Here is a 12,354-nt window from a genome sequence, read left to right on the forward strand (position 1 = left end):
AATTAAAGACTAAGGTTATGTTGGTTCAAGCTTATGGTCCACCTTTTAGAGGTAGTGATTGAGGTGGACGTGGATCTTATGGTTCTTCTTACACTCATTCAAATTTGTCTGTTGATCAGTGTGTGTATTGTAAGAAACCTGGGCATTGGGCTGCCGATTGTCCAGCACTACGTGTTCAGCAGTGTTCACGTGGTCGGGGACAAATGAGAAATCGCTCAGGATATTCAGGGCCTAGAAGAAGCACGAATGATCATGCTAGGGTTGATGCTAATGTACGAGGGCAGGATGGGTTTAACACTTTTGATAGACGGAACCAATACCAGATGTCCATCTATGTGCAGCCGGATTTCCAAGATTCTGTTTATGCATAGGATTGCCTAGGATGGGGTAAAGAATCAGTTGAAGTTCCAGTAGATCAGATGGGTCCCTATGTTACAGCACATGTTTTGGGTTCTACTGATCAATTTCTGGTTAATACAGGAGCTACTCGTACCGCCTTGTCTAAACAATTGATTCCAAGGGTTCCCCTGTCTGACTTAACCATTACATCAATAGGTTTCGATGGAACACCTTCTCCTAGCCCATTGTCACAACCACTTGCATTCCATGTTGATAAATTTACTGCTCCATGTCCATTTTTGCTTTCTCCAAATACACCAGACAATATTGTGGGTCTTGATATGCTCAGGTATTTCAGGGCTACAATACGATGCTCTCCTGAAGGGGGGCGTGTTATTTTGAACGATAATCATCCTGTGATGGAAAGAGTCTGTCTTGTTAAAGAGGATATTGCATTAGCTTCCCTCCCTAGTACTTTGTGGGCTACTTCAGATACTGATGTGGGACAAATGATTATTCCACCGGTACATGTTAGTGTCAAGGAGGGAGCTGTATTGCCACGTTTGCCTCACTACAAAATTTCACAGGAGGGCAAAGAAGCACTCACACGAATTGTGTATGATCTTATGGCAGTTGGAGTTGTTGAGGAAGTTCCGTATAATGTTTGTAACAGTCCGATTCTTCCTATTCTGAAAAAGGATACTGATACTAGGATTTACCAATTCATTATTGATTTACGAGAAGTCAATAAGATTGTGGTACCACAATATCCTGTGGTAGCTGACATCACGACACTTCTTACTTTGGTTCCCCCGACAGCAACCACGTTCTCTGTGATAGACTTGAAGAATGCTTTCTTTTCGATCCCTATTTATCCTGACAGCCGATATTTGTTTGGTTTTACTTTGAATAAACGATCAGTTAGATTTTGCAGAGTTCCTCAAGGATATACTGAGAGTCCTAGTATTTATAGTCAAGCGTTAAAACGACAACTTGATTCTTTTATTTTGCCTGAAGGTGTGGCTCTCATACAATATGTTGATGATATTTTGTTGGCAGCTGATACCCCTGAGCAATGTGAAAAGTGCACTTTGTCCTTACTTTCTTTTCTTGCTTCACACCATCATAAAGTGTCACGAAAGAAATTGCAATATTGTAGACCAAAGGTAACCTATTTAGGTCACCTTTTGTCTAAGAAGGGCCGTGCACTTACATCAGATCGTATTCAAGCAATTTTAGACACACCAGTACCCTGTACTCAGAAAGATGTACGTGCATTCCTTGGTCTTACTTCTTTTTGTAGGCAATAGATATCGGGGTTTTCACACATTGTCAAACCTTTGTTAGCACTTTTGACTAAAGAGACTCCAATGCGCCTCCCATGGACAGATGAATGTGAGACTGTTTTCCGGCAGCTACGACAAGCCCTTTGTTCAGCACCAGTGTTAGGTACTCCTGATTACACAAAGCCTTTTTCACTTTACGTACATGAGAAAGATGGATGTGCATTCTCAGTTTTAGTACAAACACATGGCGATAAGCAGCGTCCCTGTGCATATTTTTCAGCAGTACTTGATCCTGTCGCTCGAGCGTTGCCTGGGTGTTTTCGTTCAGTTGCCGCAACAGCTGTGTCAATACGTCAGAGTGAAGGGATAGTTTTGTCACATAAGCTGTTGGTGTTAGTACCCCATGCGGTTGATGCTCTTTTAAATTAAACAAAGACACAACATTTAACTAGCGCTCCCCTGACAGGATATGAATTGACATTGCTGGCTCCTCACATTACACTGAAGAGATGTGCACCACTAAATCCAGCCACTTTGTTGCGATATCCGGTGACTCAGCCTCAGTCACAAGAAACACATGATTGTATATTCCTTACCAAAGAACAGACAAACGGTCGTATTGATTTACAAGGTACGCCCCTTCCAGATGTAGACAGGGAATTGTGGGTTGATGGGTCTAGTTTGAAGTTGCCAGACGGTGCAACCTCAGCTGCATATGCAATCACCACAAAACACATGGTAGTGGAGACAGCTCATACACCACAGAAGTCAGCTCAAGCAGCTGAACTAATAGCTTTGACACGAGCATCTGAGCTTAGTACTGACAAATGTGAGAACATTTATACAGACAGCCGCTGTGCTTTTGGAGTGGCTCATGATTTTGGTTTGCTTTGGAAGGAGAGAGGCTTTCTCACATCCCATGGGATGCAGATAATGCACAGAGAATTAGTGCATAACCTCTTGACTGCATTAACATATCCAAAGAAACTAGCTATTGTTAAATGTATTGCACACAAGAAAGTGACCGATAAGATAGAGCAAGGTAATGCCCTTGCGGACCGCGTAGCATGTGAGACTGCGATGCAGCGAAGTACTACTTCTATGTATGTAGTGAAGTCACAAGCTGAACGTTGGCATAATGCTAGACAAGACGTATTAGATAAACAGAAATCTGCTTCTGTGAAAGAACGTGAGCAATGGTCTGAAGAAGGAGAATTGGATGATGAGGGCTGTTGGCGGAATAAGCAGATGGATAAATGGAAATTGCCTATAGCTTTTGTACAACCTATGGTTCAGATGGCACATGGGCTGGCACATGTTGGAACTTCAACAATAACGAAGTTGCTTATGCAAGTTTGGGAGCATCCAGAAATTTCCAGTACAGCTAAGAGAGTAGTACAGTCTTGTTTGATCTGTTTACAATACAATCCTGGAAAAAAGGACACAAACTCCTGCGGGAGGGTTTGTTACACCAACTGCACCTTTTGAAGTTCTACAAATGGATTATATTCAGCTTGAACACTGCAACAATTTAAAGTATGTTTTGGTGGTGGTATGTGCCTTCAGTAAATGGATAGAGGTGTACCCCACAAGGGATAATACTGCCATTACCACAGCGAAGGTGCTTTTGAAATACATTTTCCCTAGGTTTGGTGTTTGCAGACTTTTATGGAATGATAACGGACCTCATTTTGTTGGGGAAGTTATTAAGTATCTCCTGAAAGGATTAGGGACCAAACAGAAGTTCCATGCGGTTTTCCACCCACAATCAGCAGGGTTGGTGGATAGGTATAATGCTACTTTGAAGCTGAAGTTAGGGAAGATACAGGCTTCCACATCCTTAACTTGGCCGGATGCATTACCGTTGACATTATTGTCTATTAGGTCAGTGCCACACTCTCAAATATGCCTTTCCCCATACGAAATAGTGTTAGGAAGGCCAATGAACATTTGGGGAGTTCCTAAGCCAAATTATGTATATGATGTGCCTTGTGTCCAGATGAATGATTAATTGGCACAGTTAACTGACAATTTGGTTTCTATTCATCAACAGGTTCGAGAAGCACTTCCTGACAGATCTACAGGTGAAGGCCATGAACTCTGACCTGGTGACCAGGTGATGATTAAGTCCTTTGAAAGATCAAGCAGCTTGGAACCAAGGTGGCGAGGCCCGGAGCAGGTGCTCCTTGCGACAAGGACAGCAGTTCGAGTGACGAACCGAAAGAATTGGGTCCATAGTACTCACTGCAAGAGAGTGCTACCTACCTTGGTGGAACCTGCTGTGCTGACCGATCATCGAGAGATTTTGACTATGAGAGAAAGGCCGTGCTATATCACCTGACGAATCTGCGGAGTTCTTCACAGACCATACGTTTTCTGGAGTGTCACAATATAATTTGAGACCGAGGAAAGACCCCGTAGTGCTGGAGAAAACTGGTTGAGCTACCGCCCTGGGTTAGTGAAAAGGAGAGCCAATGTGGCAAGGGGGGGATCAGTCATGCGTTAGAGTAGTGACACCCGTCTTGGCCCGTGGTGAAGAAATCAGCGGCTATCCAGGGTTAAGAGCTCCAACGATTGTTTTTAATTAATTTCTGAAAGGGTCGATTATCACTGTTGCTAAAATGAATAACAAACTGATAATTAGTACTATGGGGTTTGTTGTTATTTTGGTGGTTATAGCCATAATCACCTGGTTTGTTGAAAAGAAGGCTCCTGCTCGTGAGTTTTTTGTTGCCTCTACTCCAGTACCAGAGGATCACTATTACTTTACGCTTCCCTATCAGGAGCAGAAGCACCGTCAATCGTACTTCAATAATTCTTTCATTCAGATGTTGCATCATACTCATAATGCTACAAATACTGCTAACTGTTGGGTATGTGGAATGATACCTGCGCATCAAAAGAAAGGAGGAACACCTTTCATTCTTCTTCCTTTTTCACACAATGGTTCTTGTCAAGCTTGGTATAAGCTTTTGTTTGCATCTGGAAAACGTACAGAGGGCGGACTTCTTTTTCACCTTAATAAAGTATGCTACCAAGACAAAGATGGGTATCTCCAAGCCAAAGGAACTAAATGGGAATGGGAAGAGTATCAACTGGACAATGTTTCAATTCCATGGGGGTGATTCTAACCCTGGCGGTCGGCGATAAAGCGGCGGCCAACCCGCCAACAGGCCGGCGGTCGAAAAAATGGAATTCTGACCCTGGCGGGAACCGCCAACACAGCCCGCCACATTAACACTCCGACCGCCGCGGCGGTGCAGACAAACAGCGTGGCGGTCACCGCCAACAGGCAGGCGGCAGACAATGTACCGCCCACACTATCACAACTCACCAATCCGCCACCTTTTCCGGGGCGGGAGCCCCGCCGATAAAAACACGGCGGAAACAGACTACGAACGGGAAAACGCGCACCAAAACACACTCCACGAGGAAGGAGGACAGCATGGAACCCGAATTAAACATCCTACCTGCTCTTGTCTACCTTCTCATCTACCACAAGTACGAACTCCGGCGCAGACGACAACGGTGAGTACTGCACCTACGACACACGGGAGGGGGGAGGAGGGAAGCTTACGGCACACACATATGTGACCCCCCCCCCAAACTATGTACACACTAATGCAGAGCAACAATGCACAGTGACACCACCCAAGCCCCCCTTAAGAATGCAAAGACAGAAATAAATTGGGACGAAAAATGTATATAAAAAATAGACTCTGATATGGAGCGGTCAACTACGCAAAATATCCATAACAAAATGATACTATATACACTGCCATGGAGAACCGAGGCAATTAGTCCTGTACATGAAAGTTAAATGGAACAGTCCGTGGGCTACAGTGTAGCGACACAAGGGCAAAGCCCACACAGGAGACCTGAGTCCTTTGGAGAGAACACTGCAGGGGCATCTGATGAAAAAATTACAGGCACCTCAGGGGGAAGGGAAGGGGGAGGCACCACAGCCACATGAGTCCACGACGCCAGATCCATGAAGGGGCCACCATGCCCATTGATGTATCCTGGGGAGTGCAAAGCCACAGTCTCTCAAGTCTCTCCAGTGGGTGGGTTGCCCACTTCACCATCCTGGGGAGTGCAAAGCCACAGTCTCTCAAGTCTCTACAGTGGGTGGGTTGCCCACTTCACCATCCTGGGGGGTGCAAAGCCACAGTCTCTCAAGTCTCTACAGTGGGTGGGTTGCCCACTTCACCATCCTGGGGAGTGCAAAGCCACAGTGCATCTGGTGAATGACAGTGTCCACTGCTCAAGGAGGAGGCATGGTGGGCACAGTGAACCATAAACAGTGCTTGACAGGAAGAGCCCAGCGGAGCGGTGCTTGAGATGGCGGGGCCCAGCGGAGCGGTGCTTGACAGGAAGGGCCCAGCGGAGCGGTGCTTGAGACGGCGGGACCCAGCGGAGCGGTGCTTGAGACGGCGGGGCCCAGCGGAGCGGTGCTTGACAGGAAGGGCCCAGCGGAGCGGTGCTTGAGACGGCGGGGCCCAGCGGAGCGGTGCTTGAGACGGCGGGGCCCAGCGGAGCGGTGCTTGAGACGGCGGGACCGAGCGGAGCGGTGCTTGAGAGGAAAGGCCCAGCGGAGCGGTGCTTGAGACGGCGGGGCCCAGCGGAGCGGTGCTTGAGACGGCGGGGCCCAGCAGAGCGGTGCTTGAGAGGAAGGGCCCAGCGGAGCGGTGCTTGAGACGGCGGGGCCCAGCGGAGCGGTGCTTGACAGGAAGGGCCCAGCGGAGCGGTGCTTGAGACGGCGGGGCCCAGCGGAGCGGTGCTTGACAGGAAGGGCCCAGCGGAGCGGTGCTTGAGACGGCGGGGCCCAGCGGAGCGGTGCTTGACAGGAAGGGCCCAGCGGAGCGGTGCTTGAGACGGCGGGGCCCGGCGGAGCGGTGCTTGACAGGAAGGGCCCAGCGGAGCGGTGCATGAGACGGCGGGGCCCGGCGGAGCGGTGCTTGAGAGGAAGGGCCCAGCGGAGCGGTGCTTGAGACGGCGGGGCCCAGCGGAGCGGTGCTTGAGAGGAAGGGCCCAGCGGAGCGGTGCTTGAGACGGCGGGGCCCAGCGGAGCGGTGCTTGAGACGGCGGGGCCCAGCAGAGCGGTGCTTGAGAGGAAGGGCCCAGCGGAGCGGTGCTTGAGACGGCGGGGCCCAGCGGAGCGGTGCTTGAGAGGGAGGGCCCAGCGGAGCGGTGCTTGAGACGGCGGGGCCCAGCGGAGCGGTGCTTGAGAGGAAGGGCCCAGCGGAGCCGTGCTTGAGACGGCGGGGCCCAGCGGAGCGGTGCTTGAGAGGAAGGGCCCAGCGGAGCGGTGCTTGAGACGGCGGGGCCCAGCGGAGCGGTGCTTGAGAGGAAGGGCCCAGCGGAGCGGTGCTTGAGACGGCGGGGCCCAGCGGAGCGGTGCTTGACAGGAAGGGCCCAGCGGAGCGGTGCTTGAGACGGCCGGGCCCAGCGGAGCGGTGCTTGACAGGAAGGGCCCAGCGGAGCGGTGCATGAGACGGCGGGGCCCAGCGGAGCGGTGCTTGAGAGGAAGGGCCCAGCGGAGCGGTGCTTGAGACGGCGGGGCCCAGCGGAGCGGTGCTTGAGAGGAAGGGCCCAGCGGAGCGGTGCTTGAGACGGCGGGGCCCAGCGGAGCGGTGCTTGACAGGAAGGGCCCAGCGGAGCGGTGCTTGAGACGGCGAGGCCCAGCGGAGCGGTGCTTGACAGGAAGGGCCCAGCGGAGCGGTGCATGAGACGGCGGGGCCCAGCGGAGTGGTGCTTGAGAGGAAGGGCCCAGCGGAGCGGTGCTTGAGACGGCGGGGCCCAGCGGAGCGGTGCTTGAGAGGAAGGGCCCAGCGGAGCGGTGCTCTTCTGCACGGCGGGGCCCTGTTCAGCGGTGCCTATCTTCACGGCGGGGCCCTGTTCAGCGGTGCTCTTCTCCACGGCGGGGCCCTGTTCAGCGGTGCCTATCTTCACGGCGGGCCCTGTTCAGCGGTGCTCTTCTGCACGGTGGGGCCCTGTTCAGCGGTGCTCTTCTCCACGGCGGGCCCTGTTCAGCGGTGCTCTTCTCCACGGCGGGGCCCTGTTCAGCGGTGCTCTTCTGCACGGCGGGGCCCTGTTCAGCGGTGCCTATCTTCACGGCGGGGCCCTGTTCAGCGGTGCTCTTCTCCACGGCGGGGCCCTGTTCAGCAGTGCCTATCTTCACGGCGGGGCCCTGTTCAGCGGTGCTCTTCTCCACGGCGGGGCCCTGTTCAGCGGTGCCTATCTTCACGGCGGGCCCTGTTCAGCGGTGCTCTTCTGCACGGCGGGGCCCTGTTCAGCGGTGCTCTTCTCCACGGCGGGGCCCTGTTCAGCGGTGCTCTTCTCCACGGCGGGCCCTGTTCAGCGGTGCACATCCAGTAGGTCAAGGGAGCCAGACCTGGCCTGGACTCCCTGCTCAGTCGCCCTCCGACCGTGATGCTTCTGGACCCTTCGGGGACGGAGTCCTGGGCCCTTTGGTGTCCTCCTTTCCAGCTGGGATGTGGCATGTGGGGCCCACCTGCTCCACGCTCCTGCTGCCTGACTTCTCCGCCCTGCTGCCTTTACGCTCCTTAGATGGGGCTCTCGGGCCCTTGCCTCCCCTAGATGATGTGGCTGGTGAAGTGGGCGAAGTTTGCTCCTTGGAGGCAGCCGTGTCAGTCCTCGCACGGCGGCCCTTGTGTTTCCTGGTCCTGTTGCCGGGGGGGGGCTGGATGTGTCCTTGCTGCTGATGGAGGTGTCACTGCTGGCAAAGGGTGGACTCCAGAACCCATGCACAACAGTGACACCCGAAGCTGTACTGGTGGTGGCTGTGGTGCTCTTGGGACTCTTTGCAGATGGAGGGGGTAGGTCATCGGAGGGAAAGAGGTCAAGATTAGCCAGGAAAACTTTTTTAGGGCCAAGGTAAAGGGTAGGAGAAGTGGTGATGGGAGTGGAGGAAGAGGATGTGGTTGTAGGAGACTCAGGTGTGCTGTCATTGGGTGAAGGTGCTGGTGCTGTAGGCTGTCGTGAGGTGGATGGCTGTTGGGTGGGTGGCTGCCTGCGTTTGTGTGTCTTGGAAGAGGGGGTGACAGACACAGTGGGAGAGGACACAGGGGAGGTGTAAATGGCAGTGGGGGTGGTGACTGCACGCGTGCGGACTGTACAGGAGGGTGTGGTGGTGATGGAAGCACTGGCTGATGTTGGTGTGCATGCAGGTGTGAGTGTAGACGTCACAGGGAGGGAGGAGGGAGACGAGGAGGAGGGGGACACAGGGGTGGCAGTGACTGTTGGAATGTCTGCATCTGGGTGTTGCTTGGGTGAGTGTTTGTGGGATCTGTGGTGCTTGTGTCTGGATGAGCTGCCCTTGGGTGTTGAGGTGTGTGCAGGCTGGTCAGATGGTGTGGATGGGATAGGCTGAGGAACAGGAGACAGAGACAGGCTGGAGGCAGTCAGAAGAGGGAGGCTGGAAACAGGGACAATGGCTGCCGTCAGTGCTGAGGCCAGAGCAGTGAACGATCGTTGATGGGCAGCCTGACCCGAATGAATGCCCTCCAGGTAGGCATTGCTCCGATGCACCTCCCTTTCTACCCCCTGGATGGCATTCAAAAGGGTAGTCTGCCCAACAATGAGCGTCCTCACAAGGTCAATGAGCTCCGCACTGAGGGCAGCAGGGGTGACAGGGGCAGGGGCTGAGGTGCCTGGGGCGAAGGAGACGCCCGCCTTCCTGGGCGAGCGGGCACGGAGCGTAGGCTGAGGGGCTGCAGGGAGGGCGGGGCTGGTGCGCTGGGTGGCGGCTGTACCTGTAGAGGCGGGGGTCCCGGATGTTTCCGCCACCGCTAGGGAGCACCCATCCGAGGACGTGTCTGTGTCGCTGCTCTCACCACCGGTCCCCGTTGTGGTGCTCCCCTCGCCCTCCGGATCACTGGTGCCCTCGGTGTCTGTTCCTGGGCCCACCGGGGCCTTGTGACTTGCAGCACCCTCGTGCTCCGATGCCAAATCTCCTCCGCCTGATGATGCTAATGCACACATGCACAAGAAGATGAAGAAGAAGGGGGGGGGAGAAAAAAGAAGACCAGGTTGAGTGCATGCAATGTCAACACCGTTGGCGGAGAGGACAGACACAGGAGCCTTATGCACTATGCCGCGCATTCGGGGTACACTACTCAGTACTTCTGACTAAGACAACAGGTCAAGAGAGGACAAACGCGCAGATGTGTGAGGCTGGACCATCAATAGCTGTACTTGTCACCCTACAGAGGTGGGGGCCGGGAGCACAGGGCCATGCCTAAGGGAGAGGACTACACTACAGAAAGCGCCCTGGCCTAATGTCACCCACAACCCTCCTCCCCCACCCAGACGCCTCCACTGCGCAGAAAGATAGCAGAATGTGCTGATACTCACCCCCTTGTGTCTGCTGTGATTCTCTCAAGCGCCCATCCAAATCAGGGTAGGCCACCGCCAGGATCCGGGACATCAGGGGGGTCAGGGTACGACTGGCACCCCTCCTAGGTTGGGAGGCCATCCCCAGCAGTGACTCGGCGGTCTTCCTGGTTCCACGGCGGATGTCCTCCCACCTCTTGCGGCAGTGGGTGCCCCGTCTGACGTGGACCCCCAGGGCCCGGACTTCCTTGGCGATGGCACGCCAAATCTCGACTTTCTGATGGGCGCTGACCTATGTGACATGTACAGGGTGGTAAGGAAACATTCATCAACTTACTGCATGTTAGATGTGATTGGCCCCCCCTACCCAACCTTGCCATATGGCACATGCTCTCATCTGTCGTGTGTTGCACTCCTCATTCGCCCCCCACCCCACCAACTTACATCCACCCCACTCCACACAGGCATCGCCCATTCCATGTGCACCCGGTGTACTTACCTGTTGGTCTGGAGGACCGTAGAGTAACGCATACTGGGGGAGGACCCCATCCACGAGCTTCTCCAACTCTTCAGACGTGAAGGCAGGGGCCCTTTCCCCAGTCGCAGCAGCCATTGTCACTTCCAGACCTAGGTCACAGCAGCACTTGCAGTATAGGTCCTCTCCTGTGGATGATCAGGTCTCGAGTGATTAGGCAGATAGAAAATGGCGGTCACGCCCGCGGCGGTGCGTACCGCGGCCGTGCGTACCGCTACCACCGGCGCACCTCGTCATTGGCTCCTGAAACCCATAGCATTCAATGTTAACCAATGCGGCTCCGTGTAGCGGTCTTCGACCGCCTACCGCCACGGTGTGCTCCGCCTGCGCATTGACCTCACATCCCATTGTCCCACTTCACAGGTCAGGCAGCCGCCATTTCAAGGGCCCACATGGCATAATTTCTACTGCGACACACAGGCCTAGGCCTTGCATTGCCACACATACACGCCTTTCAAAACATAGATAACCGTGTGCTATGCAAGCTGTGGTGAACGTACCAGTGATTGGCTTGACTCTGTGCTCCATGTTGTCATTCCTAGGCACCGTCCACTGGGACTTGCGAGGAGAAGGATGAATCCTCGCGTGTACCAACCGCTGGTGGACCTGTCGACAATGGAAGAACGCCACATCATACTACGATACCGACTTGACCGTGCCACTATCCATGAACTGTGTGCCCAGCTGGAGCCAGCCCTGATGTCCCCCATCCGCCAACCCACAGGAATTCCCCCTCTGGTGCAGGTTCTGTCAGTCCTCCATTTTCTTGCAAGTGGCTCATTCCAGACAACAGTGGCCATGTCATCTGGAATGTCTCAGCCTATGTTTTCCAAAGTTTTGTCTAGAGTGTTGTCTGCCCTGACGAAACACATGCGGAGTTACATTATATTCCCTGAGGAGGTTGATTTGGCCACTGTGAAGGGTGATTTTTATGCCCTTGGACATATTCCCAACATCATTGGTGCCATTGATGGGACCCATGTAGCCTTAGTCCCCCCAAAAGACGATGAGCAGGTGTACAGAAACAGGAAAAGTTACCATTCTATGAACGTCCAGGTGGTCTGTTTGGCTGACCAGTACATCTCCCATGTGAATGCCATGTTCCCTGGGTCAGTGCATGACGCGTATGTGATGCGTAATAGCAGCATCCCTTATGTGATGGAACAGCTACAGAGACAACGTGTGTGGCTAATAGGTGACTCTGGTTACCCCAACCTGCCTTGGCTATTGACCCCAGTGAGGAATCCCCAGACCAGGGCTGAGGAACAGTACAATGAGGCCCATGGGCGAACTAGGAGGATCATAGAAAGGACCTTTGGGCTCCTGAAGGCCAGATTTAGGTGCCTGCATATGACAGGGGGATCCCTGATGTACTCACCAGAGAAGGTGTGCCAGATCATCGTGGCCTGCTGTATGCTTCACAATCTGGCATTGCGACGTCAGGTGCCTTTCCTGCAGGAGGATGGTCCAGATGGTGGTGTTGAAGCAGCTGTGGAGCCTGCGGAGAGTGAAGAGGAGGAAGACTCAGAGGACGACACAGACAACAGGGACAGAGTTATCCAACAGTATTTTCAGTAGCACACAGGTAAGAATCAAGCACGCCATTTTACTTTTCCTGCAAGCCTCCTGCTTCTCAACTTTGTCTATGACCCCCAGTTCTTTTAAACTGATGTTTGATTTTCCCTTCCCTTTTCAGTGCTGTATGACCCACTCCGTGACTACTGCTTGGTTAGCCCATGGACTAATGTTTATTGATCTCGGTATGTGTTCAGCACAAAGTTAACAGAACATAATTGATCGGTAATGTGTTATACATTTGTAAATAATACAGCCTGACTC

The sequence above is a fragment of the Pleurodeles waltl genome, chromosome 5 (genome assembly GCF_031143425.1).
Source record: "Pleurodeles waltl isolate 20211129_DDA chromosome 5, aPleWal1.hap1.20221129, whole genome shotgun sequence".
NCBI classification, from domain to species: domain Eukaryota; kingdom Metazoa; phylum Chordata; class Amphibia; order Caudata; family Salamandridae; genus Pleurodeles; species Pleurodeles waltl.